Raw genomic sequence first — 18,043 nt, 5'->3', positions numbered from 1 at the left:
TTTTTAATTTTGAACTAATGTTGTTTTGCAATTTTTGTGTTTGCTAATACTGTTATAAAACATTATTTAGTGATATTTATATGTATTTTTTTAAAAAGTTTAATTTTAATTAAAAAATGAAGTAACTGATTAATTTTTATTTGGTACTCCTTCTATTTCAATTTATAACTAGTTTTATAAAAACACAAGTATTTAAGAAGATATATTTATAGTTTTAGCATTTAATTAAAAGGAAAAAAGAACCAGTGACAAATCATATTTTTAACATTGCTTTTAACTTTAGGCAATTCGCTCAAATAATTTTTTTTATCACCAAAATAGTTTTTTTTTAAAACTAAAAAAACTCTTTTTTATTTTGAAAGTTCTAATTTTTATTTTTTAGATTTAAAACTCCATCCTAAAAACCCACTCCTTAATTCTAAACCATAAATCTATATTAGTTAACTCTAGGTATAAATATATATTTACTTTTTAATAAAACTTCTTTAGGTCATTTTCCTCTTTGAGAGCTATATTTGTAAAAATAAAATAAAAATAGCTATTATATAAAATTTTCTCTTTAACTTTTTTTTAAAAAAAATATTATTTTATCATACTAGTTTTTGCATTGGATTTTTTATTAATCTGGGAGTATTTCGGATTAATGGAAAAGTCCATACTATTACTCAAATGGAAGTGCAGTCTACAGATAAACCTTCTCTCCGGATATTCAAATAGTCTTTAGTCAAGGAAAATTATCAAAAATTACTCAAAACTTGATTTTGAAAACAAAAGTATACCCTAAATTCAATCAAATGCAAAAGTAATCCAAAAAGCTACTGAAATTACAACAACCTCTTTATGACCAAACAAAAAACATGTATTTAGTTTTACCATTATAACTCTTTGCGTGAGAAGAATTATAACGACATTCTTTGTAAGTTTTCTCGTTCGATAGATCTTTAAAAATATTTCTTTTTTATTTTTATATATTTAAATAAATATTTATTATATATATAGATAACAAGGATACAAAAATATTTTCCCTCTCAATAAAAAATATATTTTTGAAAAGAAAACTGCCAAAAATATCATATTCATAGTACCACTTTTCATGTTTACATTAGCTAATTTTACCCTTACTTTAGTTGGTGGATAAAAAACATTTATAATCTTAGGTTTAACTAATCTAGATTTAGGGTTTAGGGGTAGTGTAGAAATTTTGGAATGTGAAATTTAAGGTTATAATAAATATATAAATAAATACTTAAAAATATATAAAAAAGTTTTAAAAATAATTTTTGATTTTCAAAAAGAAATTTGAAAAAAGAATTTAAAAATTTTTGTAGAAAAGTTCGAATTTAAAAAAATATAACTCGAAAACATAATTTTTTTTTTAATATAAATGACAAAGATATAAAAGTTTTTTGACATTTATTGAAAAAGATATTTTGAAAATATTTCTTTAGTGATAGTAAACATGAATAATGATTTTAAAAAATGGTAAACAAAAAAATTCCTTTGTTTGAATATATTGTTTTAATAATAGTAAATATGAATAATGATATCAACAACCTGGTAAAAATAAAAGTTTTCCCTAACTTTGGTCGTCATATTTGATTATTTTCAAAAAGATGAACGCAACCAATGTGAGGCATATGATATAATTTGCGGGTGTTTGATCTAGACTGGATGGCTGAGATGAGATGGAGAAAAGGGTTTCGATACGAACACGTGGTAGGTATTGTACACATGTCCTCTTAATACCGCAACAGCAAAGCCTCATGCTGTCGGCTGGATTTCATTTTCGGACATTCATTATTTTCTTCTCCACTACTAAAATATCTTTTCAACTTCGACCTGAAATAAATTTTAAAATGCGAGAAAAATAGATTAACAGATATTATATTATTCGTTTTGTAGTTTTCAAACTGAAAATTAAGAATTTTTTTTATTCTATAATATAGATAATAAAGAAAAAGAAAAATAGAATTGGAAGAGGTTTTCTCTCCTTTTTCTAGAGAGAAAATTCTCTCTATTCTCTTTCCTTCTTCACAATACAAAATCTTTCGGAAGGGTAGAGAAATCGTTTTGTTCTTTTGTTGTAATATAGTTTCGATCTTAGGATCGATGTTTTCTTCCGATTAGCGGATTCTAAATTTCGCGTTAAACCAAATTTGGATCTGTCTTCATGTTCTTCAATCTTATTTTCCAGTTTTAGTTTGAAATTTAATAAATTCTGATCATGTTTTCGGCTTGTCCGTTAGTATATATTCGCTTGGCGACTTTTGTTTTGCTCTGAATAAACTACTACGATCTTTGTGATTAGAGTTTTTTAGTTATAATGATCCTCCTCTTCTGCAAATCCTTTGAATCCTGTTTTGCTTGGATCAAGACTTCTTCTTCAAAGGTTATACACGGACTCCTTCTAGACAAGAATCAATACTTACTCATCCATAAATATGGATTCGATAGCACCAAAGAGTAAAGTATCTTCGATGGAAGTAAGATGTGTTGTGAAATATTTCGGCTGATTTAGGAGAGATCAGTAGAGTTAGCATCCTTTGAACAAGGATGGTCTAACGAAGATTCTGTAAACAATAACAAGTCTAGAAGACAACAGTGATAAGAGATGAACAAATGGTTTTCTATAACTTCATATTTTTATTCATTTTTTCTTTAGGATATACATTTTGTCTCTTTTATACTAGACTGCACACAGCTAGACCTAAAAGAATATATTGTGGATATTCTCCTACAGCTGTTCAACCTTATCTCCAAGCACTGAAAACATGTTCCTTGTCTTGATTGCAGGCACCGTACTGTCCTTGGAGTTGCTTTCTGCTTTGTCTCTAGCGTTTATGACTGTTGCTTTGTTGTTCTGTTGAGTGGGTTTCGAATGCTTCTGGGCCTCAAGCCCATTGTCGCTAATATCCCCTCGCAAACTCGAGGTGGGAGGACGTTCCACACCGAGTTTGACCTTAGGTCCTTGAAGTTGTGTATCGGTAGAGATTTGGTAAAGATATCAGCTATTTGATGTGTTGCAGGTATATGCTTGACAACTGATGATCTTTTTGCCACTCTCTCCCGCGCATAGTGGTAATGTGTCTCAAAATGTTTTGTTCTCTTGTGCAGAATCGGATTTGTGGTGAGGTGCACTGCAGAGAGATTGTCACAGTAGACTTCAGCTGGCCTGATATGCCTTAGACCCATCTCTGCCAAAACTGCATCTATCCAAGACAATTCTACAGCCGTATCAGAGAGTGTCCTATACGCAGCCTCAGTTGAAGAACGAGCAACCGAGTCTTGTTTTTTTGCTGACCATGAGATGATATTCGCACCAAGAAACGTACTGAAGCCACCAGTGGATTGTCTAGTAGTGTTGCACCCAGCCCAGTCGCTGTCACAGTAGGCTCGTAGAGTTGAATCAGTATCATACTGTAGAGTAAGGCCCATGTTGATCGTTCCTTTCAGATACCTCAATATACGCTTCAAAAGCTGAAAATCATAGACTGTGGGCTGATGCATCTTTTGACACACATAGTTCACTGCAAATTGAAGATCAGGGCGCGTCAGAGTTAAGTATTGAAGTTTGCCGGCGAGACTCCGGAAGTATGTTGGTTCCGAGAACAATTCATCCTGATGTGGAACTCAATTCAACTGAATAGGGAGAGGGGTTGGCATTGGCGAACAGTCAAGCATGGCCGCCGATTGTAGAAGATCCATAGCGTACTTTTCTTGGTTGAGGAATAGACCTGACGAAGTAGTGGTTGCTTGGATTCCAAGGAAATAACTGAGAGGTCCCATATCTTTTACTCTGAATCTTGTACCAAGCAGACCCACAAACTCTGCGACAAAGGATTTGTTGTTCCCTGTTAGAGTCATATCATCAACATATAAGAGAAGGAGCATCATGTTCTTTCCATCTGAGTAAATGAACAGAGAAGGATCTCGCGTACAACACTTGAAACCAAACTCAATCAGATATGAGCTAAGTTTATCAAACCACGCCCGGGGAACCTGTTTCAGACTGTAAATTACCTTTTTCAGCTTACACACATAGCCAGGATGATCCTTGCTTTCGACCCACCCCGGTGGCTGTCGCATGAAAATTGTTTCTTGAAGGTCCCCGTGTAAGAAAGCGTTCTTGACATCAAGTTGCTTGATCTCCCACTTTGAGATCACATCTAAATGAAACACCAACCGCACCATTGCAGTGCGAACCACATGACTATATGTCTCCCAAAAACCAATGTCTTCTTCTTGCTCATTCCCTTTTGCTACAATCTCGCTCTCAGACACTTAACTGTGCCATCCGCATTTAGTTTGACTTTGTAGATCCATCTACAGCCAAGTAAGTGAACATCTTGTGGGCGTGGAACTAGAATCCATGTCTCAGTTTCTTCGCAAGTACCTATCTCTTTTCCCATCGCAGCATGCCAACCCTCATGCGCAAGTGCTTCTGCGACAGTCCTTGGCTCTGTTAGAGCCCCTTTCACTGTGACCATCACATATCTTGGATTTGGTTTTGAAATGCCTGTCTTTCTTCTCCTAATCATCGGGTGAGTGGTCTTAGTTATTTGCTCTAGTTGAGAAGATGTAGGCATGACAGTCATGTCTTCTTCTGAAGTTGAGTCGGAATGATCTTCCTCGTGCTGCATGCTTGTATCACCCGAGAATTGTTGAGTTGGCGAAGCAGGCATGGGGATGGTATAGACATCTAATTTAGCGATGTGTTTTGTAGGAATCTCTTCTTCTTCTCTTGCCTTCTTCTCAGAGGAGATTCTCAAGTCCTCTTGCTCACCAGACCGCTTACACCAGGCTTGTAGCAGAGGAGTTTCAGCCTGTGGAATGTAGCGTTTGTACACGTCCGCAAAAGGAAAATTTTCCTCATGGAAGACCATGTGCCTGCTAAGATACACTCTTCCTGTGGGAGGGTAGAGATACTGGTACCCCTTGTATTGTTCAGAGTATCCTAAGAACACACACATAAGTGACTTAGGATCAAACTTATGGTGAGAATAAGGCTTCAGATAAGGGTAGCAGGCACATCCCAGCACTCGGAGAGAAGAGTAATCAGGGGCTCTTCCACGAATCTGTTCATAAGGACTCATTGCTTTGTTATGAACAGAACTTGGAAGCAGATTGATAATAAAATTTGTAGTGAGGAAAGCACCAACCCAGAGTGTTGGAGGTAGATGTCCTTGAAACATCATAGACATTTTGAGCTCTGTGATGTGACGATGTTTTCTTTCTGCTAACCCGTTCTGTTCAGGTGTGTGAGGGCAAGATAAGTAATGTTTGATCCCACACTTCATCAGATGACTCGAGAATTCTTGATTCACAAACTCTCCTCCAGCATCACTTTGAAAAATACCAATTCTTTGATTAAACCAGTTTTCAGACTGTTGTTGAAAGATTTTGAACTTAGACAACACATATGACTTTAACTTCAAAGGATAAAGCCAACTGAATCTTGAGAAGTTATCAATAAAGACCACATAATATCTGAAACCTTGACCTGACACTATAGGAGCAGGACACCATACATCACAATGGATCCTCTCTAGAGGTCAAGAAGCATGAAAAACAGACTCAACAAAAGGAAGCTTAGATGATTTTCCTAAACGACATGCTTCACACACAGACTGAAGACTCTTATTGATGGTGATTTCCTTTATTGAAGATAGATGCTGAACGATTTGGTAATGAGCATGCCCCAAACTCCTATGCCAAACCTGATCAGACACCAGTCTTTGTCTTGAGGAGTAGAAGGCTTGAAATAGAGGATTGCTCAACAGGTACAGACCGTTAGTTTTGTTTCTCTGACTAAGGACCTGCTTGGTGGTTTTGTCCTTAACAAACACATGAGTAGAGTCAAATGTGAATTCACAAGAAGGATAGTCATCAGTAAATTTAGACACTGATAGTAAAGATTTAGTTATATCGGGGCATACTAACACATCATTGAGATCCAGTTTACCTGCAGCCGAGGGAAGTGGTATTGAACCGATGTGCGTAATGGGCAAGAAGTCTCCATTCCCGACAATCACTGAATCAGAACCTTCATACGGGAGGGCAGAGAAGAGGTGGTGTGGATCGTTGGTCACATGTTGAGTGGCAGCAGTATCCGTGTACCAGCTTGGACCAGAACCTCCTGCACCATCAGACAATCGCATAGTAGCCAGAGCATCCTTCATTGCCTCCACATTGTACGTCTGATCAAACCGCTTGAAACACTTGAAAGCTGGATGATCATACTTTCCACAAATCTGGCAAGTTGGTCTATGATCATTATCAGAAGTTGTTCCTCTTCCTGCTTGTTGTCCAAACTGCTGAGGAAAACCTCTTCCTGCAGTCGTGTATGAGCCTCTGCCTCTGTACCCCCCTCGGTATTGTCCTCTGCTACGACCAAAGTATCCTCCCCGGTTAGTGTAGAAAGGTTGGTGTTGAGTAGCTTCTGGTGCTGTCTCATACTTCTGCAGCTTGTCTTCAAAACCAGTAAGCTTGAACATCACATCATCAAGACTAGGACCAGGGAGAGTGTCCATTGAGTCTTCTATCACAGTTACAATGGCCTCATATTCACATCCCAAACCATTAAGTACTCCAAAAAATTCCTCTTGTTCAGAAATAAGAGCTCCAATGGAGTCAAGTTGATCAGACAGAGACTTGATTTCAGACAAATACTGAGAGAGAGACTTGGAACCTTTTGTGGTGGTCTGAATGCGTCGCTACATGTCAAGGCGTCCAGTAGCAGAGACTCTGTTATACTTCTTCGCCAGAGCATACCAGATCTCTTGAGATGAGTGAAGACCATACACGCACTTCAGGGCTTCTTCAGAGAGGGAACCAATCAACCAAGCCATTATGAGATGATCTGTATGAACCCACTTGAGGAAGTCAGGGTTACTTGCTTCTGTAGTTTGGTCTCCATTGTGCACCATGAGTGTTGGTGGAGGTCGTGGTAAGGCTCCAGTGACATAACCTAACACGAGCTGACTATTAAGAAACTGCTCAAACTGCAACTTCCAAGACAGATAGTTTGTGTCGCTGAGCTTCAGCGTCACCACTTGAGTGATTGAGAGAATGGCCGGAGTAAAGACGTCGGAAGGTGTTGGAGCCGCCATGGTTCTGATACCATGTAAACAATAACAAGTCTAGAAGACAACAGTGATAAGAGACAAAAGGTTTTCTATAACTTTATACTTTTATTCATTTTTTTCTTTAGGATATACATTATGTCTCTTTTATACTAGACTGCACACAGCTAGACCTAAAAGAATATATTCTGGATATTCTCCTACAGCTGTTCAACTTTATCTCCAAGCACTGAAAACTTGTTCCTTGTCTTGATTGCAGGCACCATACTGTCCTTGGAGTTGCTTTCTGCTTTGTCTCTGGCGTTTATGACCGTTGCTTTGTTGTTCTGTTGAGTGGGTTTCGAATGCTTATGGGCCTCAAGCCCATTGTCGCTAATAGATTCTACTCTTTTGGATTTTTTCTTGCTTTATCAACCAGAGCGGATAGAAGCTTTGATCTAAAGTAGCAGTTATGGTGGAAGATCAGAGATGAATGAGTACAAGGACAGAGGGTAGCAGCTGAGTGGTGAAGCACATGTTGGAAGATGCGGTGGTTTGAAGATGAGAACTACCGGCAGCGACTCTATGGTTAATCTCGATTTGCATGTATTACTTTTGCCACCTAGCTTAATGTTCTTTATTCTATTTACACGAGTATCTGTGTTTGTACCACGTGATGAGCAAAAAATTGTACTCTTTGTAATCGAATCAAAAATGTTGAATTAAAAAAAAGATAATAAAGAATATATTATTCGTTTACCACCAAATATGGTAGATCGGTTGGCTTAAATGCAGGTATTGATGTATTGTGCTCCTAGTTCACAATAGGTGGGAAGAGTAGATTAGCATATCAGTTTAATGTCAAAAGCTGGTTCGGGAATGAAGGAAAAATTAAGATCGGAAGATCCAATTCCTCTTGAAATAAAAATAAATCAAGTTTTTGTTTTGTTTCTTTCATATAAACATATATAATCAGCTTGGATAAAAAAATATATATGTATATATATAATCAGCTATAGTTATTCTCGAGTGTAATGATATTTTAAAAATATTTGGTAAACTATACAATAATCGATGGGCCTAATTCCTTCTTGTTCTCTCATCCGAACAATTATTTGTCCAAGGACCACAAACTCACAAAAGACGGTAGGACGGACACAACTAAAACCTGCTCATATCATTATGGCTGGAAAAATAATTATGGAACAATAAGAATAATTATTTCTGGAACTTATGAAATGGAATTAGCATTTCACTTATTCCAAAAAAAATTGATGTGGAATGATTTTTCAAAGAACTGTTATCTTTTCTTTTTGGATTAATATAGATTGATATGAAATGAAATGTAATATAGATTGATATATATTCGTGGTAGTTCGGACCTGTGAACAATATGAGACACAACCTCTTCAACGTGTCTGACGTTTTGGTGCCGCGGGACACTTCCGCGAATAACGGATTGTGGACAACGGTGGCGGATCTGTGATGGGCTTAGACATCCTCGCCTATGAAGTCTCAGAGTCCGATTTACTCGCTGTCGATGTCTACTGGAAGAGGTGCTTCGTTCCCCTGGTCATTTTACCTTCAAATTTCTCTCTTTTGTTTGCTCGGATTAGTTTGTTGTTATTCTCTGTTTCTGTTAAATCTGTAATCTAATTCTCTTTATTTTTCGGTGGGACGGTTGTTTTTCTGTGGGACGGTGGGGATATTGTTCTGAAACCTTAATTTGGAGATGAATTAATATATTATATTTTATTTTATTTTTAAAATGAATGTTGTTTCTATTTTTTCATTCTAACTAATGAACATTTTAAAGACTGTAAAAAAATTAAGAATTTATGAAATTTTTAAGTGTATTCTAATTGCACTATAAATCATATTATGTGAAAGTTTCTACATACTTATTCATTTTTAAAAACGTCTTGCCAAATATGAGATCATGTTTTTAGACAAAAATAAAGAACATTATTTCTTTGTGCAGTCTTTTTTCACTGGTTGGTTATAAGATTAGAGAAACCTTTATTCACACTTATAAATTGGACAAAATACTGCGTACGTTGAAATTTAAAGAAGTTTGGAGGGTCTTTGACGTAAGTCATTGTCAAAAGCTAATACATGTTGCACTTTTTTCAAAAAAATAAAAAAACTAATACATGTTGTGGGATAAAAACTGTAGGCAGGAGTAGGAAGCTCAGTTAGGACGAACCCATTTACCGTATGCTACCGAGAAAAGTCATGTCTTTCTTTTGATAAGGAGGCAATTTTGTAAGTCACTCGTTAGATTATTTTACAAGCTGCCAATAGATAGTTCCACATATTTGAATTATGGAAAATCCTATTTTACCATAAATATGATATTATTTTTTAAATTTATTTCTAAATGATAACTATTTTTATAAATATTTTAAATTTGTGAAACTGAACTAACCCTCATAAATCATTTATAAATGTTTACATTTTTTAGAAAAAGTTTGAAAAATCAATACCGCCTCCTAGATACTAAACCATGAACAATAATTATTAAACACTAAATAAATCGCGCCCCTTACATATCTATCTAACTTACAATATTTCAATAATTTTTTCTTTGAATTACTAGTTTTATAGTTTTTGTTGTCCATTCATTCTCCCATCTGATTTATAACTAAGGAGAGACTTCACGAACGCCCAACCAGTACTTCCAATCAAACATACTTTTACTAACCATTTGATATTTATAAAAATATATTTGAGGAAACATATATCTGAGCTTCCAACCAGTACTTCCAATCAAACATACTTTTACTAACCATTTGATATTTATAAAAATATATTTGAGGAAACATATATCTGGCTAGTATGTTTAAAAGTAAAATAAATTTGTTTTTTTCTTGCTAAAGATGTAAATATCATTATAAAAATAATAAAACTGTTGTTAGAACGCTTTTGAAAAATGAAGATTGGTTTTGTGCCAAATCAAAGTCTGATTAAAGTGAACTTGTAATTTGATTCGCTCGAAAGCAATTCCTATTCAAAGGATCACATTAAAGATTTAAGAAAACTAATTGACTATAAAGCAACTAAGGTTAATCTGAACACACAAACCTTAAAACTACAAGAAAATAACAACCAACTGTATTTATTCCCAGATATGCCTTCCTAGTCTCTTAGAGACCAACAGATCGAAGAGAACACTGATCATAAATAATTTGCTTATGCCAAACCTAGAGGTTCTCTCAAGCTGCGACGATGGAGGGTCTCGCCTACCACTCGATGCTAGCTGAGGTGGGATTTGTTGAAATCAAAATCAACAGCCACACAGATATATCTCTTCTGGACAAGCAGAGATGTCGATACTTACATTGAAAACACGAAAGGCTGTTTTGGTCAAGTGTAATCGGTAGTTTAGTTTCCGTTTTCGGCGACACAAGGGATATTCAAAGGGTAGGATAGACATCCAAACCTCCTAGATATAATCGACATGTAACATGAAAAGGGAGGTGACAAACGGTGAAGCCAAACGACTCCTCATAAACATGTTAATTCAATAGAGGGCTTCAGCTCGAGCATCATGACTTCATGGGAACACCACGACTCTGTCCTCAAAGAATCCTAATATCCAACCCCTAAAAGCACAAATTAGAGAAAGAAGTCACAACAAAGGATTACCACTGTTTGCAAATGTGTGAAGTTGGGGGAAGAGGCTCTCAGCGGAGAACCACTGCTCCGCCATTCTCAGATGAAATGAATCCCCCAAAAAAGGCTCTACAAGCTTTGAAGTTGTTGTCGAGACACATTGGGAGACAGTAAGCAAAGGTGGGGGGGGGGGGGATTACGCTTCTGAGGCTCAAATCTACGTAGATGACGTCGTCGATAGCTATAGGTAAAGAGAGCAAGACTATTAACGATCTTAATTGATTTCTGACTACATTTTCCATAGGACCCTTTTATCTCTTCTTTATTCTCCACTTTGTGATAATGGAACCAACCAGCAAAAAACATTAAGGCTGCGAAAAACGAGTGGCCAAGAGGGCCTACTTGAAGACTTGGAATCTCAGCAGGCATTCCTTGGAAGGTTGCAACAATCCGACCGGCCGATAAGTTGGTTTGCTGAATTGATATACAAGAAAATTCTATCATGGGTTTGAATCCCATTCTTCTCAATATGTCACTTCCTCATTTGTGCTTTAGAGAAGAGTAGTATTGTACCACCACTTTTGATTTGATCTGTTAAAACATCAATTTAGGAGCGCCGCGACAAAAACGGTAATAACGGCTGATAGAGTCAGTGGGCATGGTTGAAGTGAGCAGAAACGGACATGAAAACATAACTAACAACAAAAGGTGTTGTTAATCTCGTTGAAACAATAGCTTACGGAACGGTGGAGGCTCTAAAATTTTACAACACCTGTTAAGTTTTGTTTGTTATTTTAAATACGTTCATAAGTAAATTAGTTTATAAATCAATGAGTGGTTATACTGGTTGCTACATATTTTGATATAGTTAATACATTTTTGAAAAAATGCATTTTCATTTGATGTTATAGCCAATTTTCAAGTTCATAAAGAGGTATTTAACTGATCAAGTTTGATTAAAACCGTGGCTACATTTATCTTTATATATAAAGTTAGTTTTTTCTCTTCTTATGACAAGTGGCAAGGAGGTTTGATGACATGTGTCTTTCATATTTTTTTTTTAACATTTTAAGTCCTTTTTCTTATAGATTATTGCAATTTAGCGAAGTACTTTCTAATTATGCACTATTTATTCTTTTAATATTAACCATCTTTGTATAAAATTTGATAATTTATTTTATTGGTCACTAAAATTCAAGATGAATAAAAAATAAATAAATAAAATAAATAAATAAATAATTTTAAATATTTTCTATTATTTTTGTTATTTTACCATTTTCTATTATTTTATGATGAGATGATTCATGATGAGGAAGAAGAGAAGCATGACGAGCAAAACCAAGATAAACTTATGTATGCAGACTCTCACAACAGGATATGTATGATTCGGGAAGAGGCGGTCGGTATGGATATCGAGGAAGAGGTCGTGGTAGATTTGGATATCAACAAAACAGATATTATAGGCAAGAGAGAGACACATCAAAGGTTGAGTGTTACCGATGTGATAAGATAGGTCACTTCGCTCAGAACTGCCCTACAATTTCCACAAATAACCAAACTAATAAGAAAAAACTAGAATACAACGCATAATCTAAACCTACAACTTCCACAACCAAAAGAAAAAAACCAATTATACTATAGTAACACTAACTCAATAAAAGTTTGGAGCCGGAAAAAGATCAACAAAGAAAACTAACTTACCTCATCTTACCAATAATATCATGGATAGAACAAGCAGATGTTAGAAAATATAAAAGGATATTCCTTCTGTTCCAAAATATTTGATGTTTTGAGTGTATGAACAAGAATTAAGGTATACACTTTTTTCTAAAAGAAACATTAAAAATATAAACCAAAATTAATTCATCCAATCCTTAAAAATAAATATAAAACATCACTGGTCACACAGTTTTCAATAAAATTTAAATTAATATAAAATATCAAAACATCATCTATTTTGAAACATCATAACTTTTCTAAAATATCATCTATTTTGGAACAGAAGGAGTAAAATATAAGACAAAACATTCCTCCGAGCTCAAAGGAGCGTGATCAAGCACCAACCCAAAAAACCCAAAAAACCAAAAAGGTCAGAGAAAGAATAATCATCAGGAGACCAGAGTCACCACGAAACAAGAAGACACATGCCACAAGCACCGGAATCACAACCACCAGCTAAAAGGTAAGAAGCACCTCACAAACTAAACAAGCACATACAAGACGTTCATGCCAGCGAAGAACCACAAAGCTCTAAGTAGAAGAGATCAAAGCTCCAAAGACTAACTCCGCACACTTACACCAAGGAAAATAAGAGAAGAAAAGAAACAACCTGAGGGAGGGAGAATGGAAGCCTACCACCGAAAAACAAGAGCTCAAACTTTAGACTAGAAATAACCTTCCAAGCACATAAAGCATACACAGAAGAAAACACTATCCAAACCTGAAGTAGCAAATATGGCGAAAAAAGAGCCACCAGAGAAGCGAGCAGCAATGAAAGGTGCAACAAGATGAGAGAACAAAGATAGAAAAGGAGACGAAACAAAATCATCAAACCTTGGAGCCATCCTCGAGATATGAAAAAGAGCATAGAAGTCAGATCACCAAAAACCAGATCTTGAAAACCAAGACGAGCAGAGACTATCGACGGCAAGTCAACGAGAGGAAGACAACATCAAAGACAACTGAACTCTGACCCAACCCAACAAGATGTAGTTCCTAAAATTAGCCAAAATCTAAAAAAGAAGAGGACCAATATTGACCAAAACAACCTACAACACAGTGAAAAACAACCGCACAATTGGGAATTTGTAAGCATGATCTATAACAAATACCAGATAATATCACAAGAGATGAATGTGAGGAAAAACAAGAACACAAAGGTGAGTCTTTTCTCAGTGATGGCGAGAAGCACCGCACACCGGAAAGGTAAGCGAATTACATAGATGAGGACGGCTCAGGGTCAAAATATGGAGAGTGGGCAAAAAACATTTTAAAAGAGTAATGTTCAAAAATGTAACAAATTAAAATACAATTCTGACGCTAAAACCATCAATCTTAAAATTAACAAATGCCTAAATGCAAAGTTATTAAAATTCAATATAATTTACATTAAAAGCTCACTTCACCACACAATTACTATTATACACACAACAACACATTATTGAAAAACAAACACATAATATATTAACATATTACCTAATACTACATAACACAATAAAACATCAAATAATTCTCTTTACAAATAAGAAAGACCACTTAATTACATCATCCAAAAAATCATATCTAACAGCAATAAAACAATATTCCGCGCGAAGCGCAGACACCCTTCTAGTTTTGTAATATAGTAGATTAAACAATACGTATTTGATCAACTGATTGATGTTTTCACATTTGGTTTGTGGTTCAATCAAGAAACGGGAAAAAAATTTCCATTTCTTATTGACCGTGAATGCAACATTTTTAAAGTTGAACCACACTGCACGTTATATGTTGGTTTAAACTGTTAGTATATTGATTGTTGTATAATATGGAGAAATTTCTTAGGATACCTTCTTCTGTTTATTTTCACAAAATAGTTCTTAAAAAATAAAATGACCAAAAGAAGTATTATTAAATGGTAAATATACATTTATATTTTATGGTTAATTAATCCAGACTTAAGGTTTAAAATTAAGAGGTAGAGTTTTAAAGGTGTGGTTTCAAATTTAAAAAAATTAAAAATTAAAATTTTCAAAATAAAAAAAAGTTATTTTGATCATTTTAGGGCTATTTTGGTGGCAAAACTTAAAATTGGCTATGTAAGTTAATTACCTTATAATATATGTTGTTTTAAATAAAAAATAATACTATAAATTCTGTGTTATCTACTATATGCTGAGAGCAACTCCAATAGAAATGTCTCAATTTTTTAAGAAAATAAAGCTTTCGATTATATTTTCTAATAATTTTTAGATACTTATAATTAAATGCTATTGTATATATAATTTCTTTCAAATAGCTTTTAACAACAAATTGTCACCAAAATAGTTCTGAAAAAAAAGACCAAAACAACCTCTTTTTATTTTAAAAATTTTAATATTTATTTTTTTTAAATTTAAAATGTCATCTTCAAAACGTCACTCATTAACTCTAAATCTCAAATCTAGATTAGTTAACCCTAAAATATAGATATATATCATTTTTTAATAACACTTATTTCAATCATTTTTCTATTTGATGGCTATTTTTGTGAAAATAAAGTAAAAAATGCAATCATAAATTTTTTTCATATAGATATATATATATGTATGTACGAGAGGAATTAAAAAAAACCTTATCTTCTCTCTCGTTTCCCTCAGATCCCCTCAGCCTCGGGCTATGTATTTTCCGGTGACTGGCGGTGATGCTAGTTAGCTTTGTCTTCCCTATCTTTTATAGATCTGCTAGTTAGGTGTTATGTTTGGGTGTGAATCTGGATCCGCGTTTGGTGACGGCGCGAAAAGCTCTCGTCTCTGCGAAGTCTCGTCGAGACTCAGCGGTGGGGCGCGTGGAGACAGTCCATGTGGGTGGTTTGTGCGGAGGTCTCTGCTGGGCTTGAGCTTCAGATCCTTATTGGCGTGACCCGAGTTGGAGATTCATATGGATCCGGTAGGGAATAGGTGGCTTAGGGTGAGTGGGTTGAGTCTGTCGCCTGTGAAGCCTTTATGTCTCTATTGGTGATGTTGTTTTCTCTCAGGTTTTTGTTTGTAAGTTTACAATTTGGTCTAGGGTGTTGTTGTGTTGGTCTTTTGTTATGTTTGTGTGTCTCTTTATTTAGAGTTTCACACTTAATTTAGCAGACTTTGTTCTAAAGTGTTGGGTTCAGTGATCGCTTACCGCAGGTTTCCTCTTCCTGGAGTGCGTTTGGAGAGGTTGATTGGCAAGACTTCATTCTCGTGGTATTTGGGTAGAGTTTCTATCGATGGTAAGTGGACGTTATGAGTGCGTCGCATCCGTATCCGAAGGTAGTGGACCGAGTGATGGTCCCTCTCGGGTTATGAAGTTTCAGGCTTTTGGTCCTTTGGACGTACATCACCAATATCAGCATAGCGGCGATTACTAGCTCATATTTTTCGAATACACATCAATTTTCGAGCTCCGCTTATATCGATTGACGGGTGGAGGCAGCAACGAAAAGTCGTGATGTGGTTGTAAGAAGTGGAGGTTATCGTGTCGCGAGCTATGGGTAGCAACGGTATTTTCCCGATCATTGATTTTACATAGTTCGAAAGTCTGTTGAGCTGTGGTTGTTTAAAGCTCATGTGTAGTCGATTATATCGGTTTCAATTTTATTTTTAAGCGTTGTTTCAGTAAGTCGTCCTATTGTGGGTTTTAGTGACCGCCTCTTGTGGGCTTTCGGTCCTGTTTCAGTAAGTCGCGCTAGTATGGGTTTTAGTGTCTGCCTCATGTGGGCTCTTGGTTTTGGAGCTATTTCGTTTTGTCGCGTCCACGGGAATGACCATCGTGCTAATATGTGTACTGATGGACATTCCTCGAAGGCCAAAATCACCTCGGACAGTCCACGGGAAGGTCCAGTGTGCTGAGGCCAGCATGCTGATATGTAAAATGTTTGTATTTCACTTATTAATGAATTTCAATTTGGGAGAATATATATATATATATATATATATATATATATATATATATATATATATGTAGCTTTAGAACCTCGGCTTTTTTCTCTCTCATTTTTCGTTCTCTCTTTCGATATCTTTCACGGGGAGAGATGAGAATCAAGTTACAGTCTTGACCAGATCTTCTTCCGGCGTAGCCGCCCGTTGATGGGCTTCAGTTCAAGCACATGATGGCACCCTCTGTCTGATGTGGCTGGTTTTCGGTTCTGGAGTTTTACGGTCTTCTCGACGTAGCTTCCGACTTTTGGCTCCAGTGAACACCTTTCCCTTCGGTGAAGCACCAGCTCTTGGTTCCATCAACGCAGATGACAATTTTCAATCTCGGTGGCGTTGATTGATTTTTTCAAGGTTTTCTCGGATTCCTCTGATCTCGCTTCATGCCTCTAGATTCATTTAAGTTTCATAGTCGAAGCTTGTAAATGGATCTCTTTACAAAGCGAAGATCCTTTCGTGGTGGTTTTATTCGTCTGGGTAAATCTCTACAACGAATTGCTCTCGGCTGCGGCAGATTGAGCTCTCTGGGTGGAGTTCCGGCGACTATAACATGTGTGATTTGGTTTAATTTTGTCTGAGATCGTCTCTACGGTTCTTCTTTCCGGTGTGTTCCGGTGGATCGACGGGAAGCTGCTCCGGCGATGATCTCCTCGCGGTGAAGGCGACGGTTGATCGGTGTGACGCGTGCCTCCTCTTTCGCTGAGGCTTGGACACGTGCTTCTTTCTCTCACGCTAAATGTAACGCGTGGTTTGGATGGTTAGGTTTGCTTTCGGGCTTTGTTTGTCGTTTGAGCATTTGGGCTTCGTCTTGTGTTTCTTTAGTTTCTCTTTTTTGAGTATTTTGTATTTTTTTGGTTTTGTTTAATAAAATTCATTTGGTAAAAAAAAAAAAAAAGTAGCTTTTGGACCTTTTGAGAAACTGGGTTGTTCTGATTTAAATATTAGAGGCAGACACGTCACGAAGCTGGGGGTTGTGCTTCTTCTGACACGGTCTTTGTGGACTCTGAAATGCATTAAATAATTTTCGTGGGAATTGCTATTTGATCCGGCGCAGAAAAATAATCGAAACAAAATTAAATAAGTAGATATAAAGTTCATCCCACTTAAAAGCCCTGTTCAGGAACGCGCTAGTCGCTAATCGGACGGTCGGATTGGACCTAGCGCCTAAAGAAAAAATCGGGGATTAATCAAAAATTATGCGGGGCAGAATTTTTAGATGGTTTACTATGTTATAAAACATGTTAATTTTTAATTGTGTATAACATTAATACATTTTCATGTTTAAGATTGTATAAAACACAAAAATAGAATATATAAACTTAATATAGTGTAATTTTCATCAAAATAATGAATATAAATGATATTTATAAAATTTTAGATCAAATAAATAAATAAAAATATTATTAAAAATAAAAAAAAATAAAAAAATAAAATAAAAAATAAATAAAAAAATAGATTAGGCGGCTAGGCGGTCATTTAAGCGGTCTAGGCGGAAAAAAATCTGATATCCGATTTTTTTAACCGATTTAGTATAAATCGGGACGGAAAAGTGACGCGTAACGCCTAGACGGCCGCCAAGCCAAGCCGGCCGAGTTTTAGAACAGGGCTTAAAAGTAAACTTAATTAGATTAATAATATTTCTTTCTCATCGAGTTTATTTTTCAAAAACAATTTGTTTGTTGTTAATAATAAACAAATCGATTAGACGTGGAGTGAAGATGA

At 35.8% G+C, this 18,043-nt stretch overlaps 2 long non-coding RNA genes across 2 annotated transcripts; one reads left to right on the top strand and one right to left on the bottom strand.

The window, feature by feature from the left end:
- Positions 1-1,480: 1,480 nt before the first annotated feature.
- LOC125590007 lies at positions 1,481-17,630 on the bottom strand. Its single transcript, XR_007326208.1, has 2 exons — positions 8,444-17,630; positions 1,481-1,839 (listed from the first exon to the last, which is right to left on the bottom strand). It is a non-coding gene; the product is annotated as an uncharacterized LOC125590007 (long non-coding RNA).
- On the top strand, positions 1,850-7,828 carry LOC125590006. Its single transcript, XR_007326207.1, has 2 exons — positions 1,850-2,622; positions 2,794-7,828. It is a non-coding gene; the product is annotated as an uncharacterized LOC125590006 (long non-coding RNA).
- Positions 17,631-18,043: the final 413 nt, after the last annotated feature.

This window comes from Brassica napus, chromosome C7 (genome assembly GCF_020379485.1).
Source record: "Brassica napus cultivar Da-Ae chromosome C7, Da-Ae, whole genome shotgun sequence".
NCBI classification, from domain to species: domain Eukaryota; kingdom Viridiplantae; phylum Streptophyta; class Magnoliopsida; order Brassicales; family Brassicaceae; genus Brassica; species Brassica napus.
This window is presented reverse-complemented; position numbering and strand designations above follow the sequence as displayed.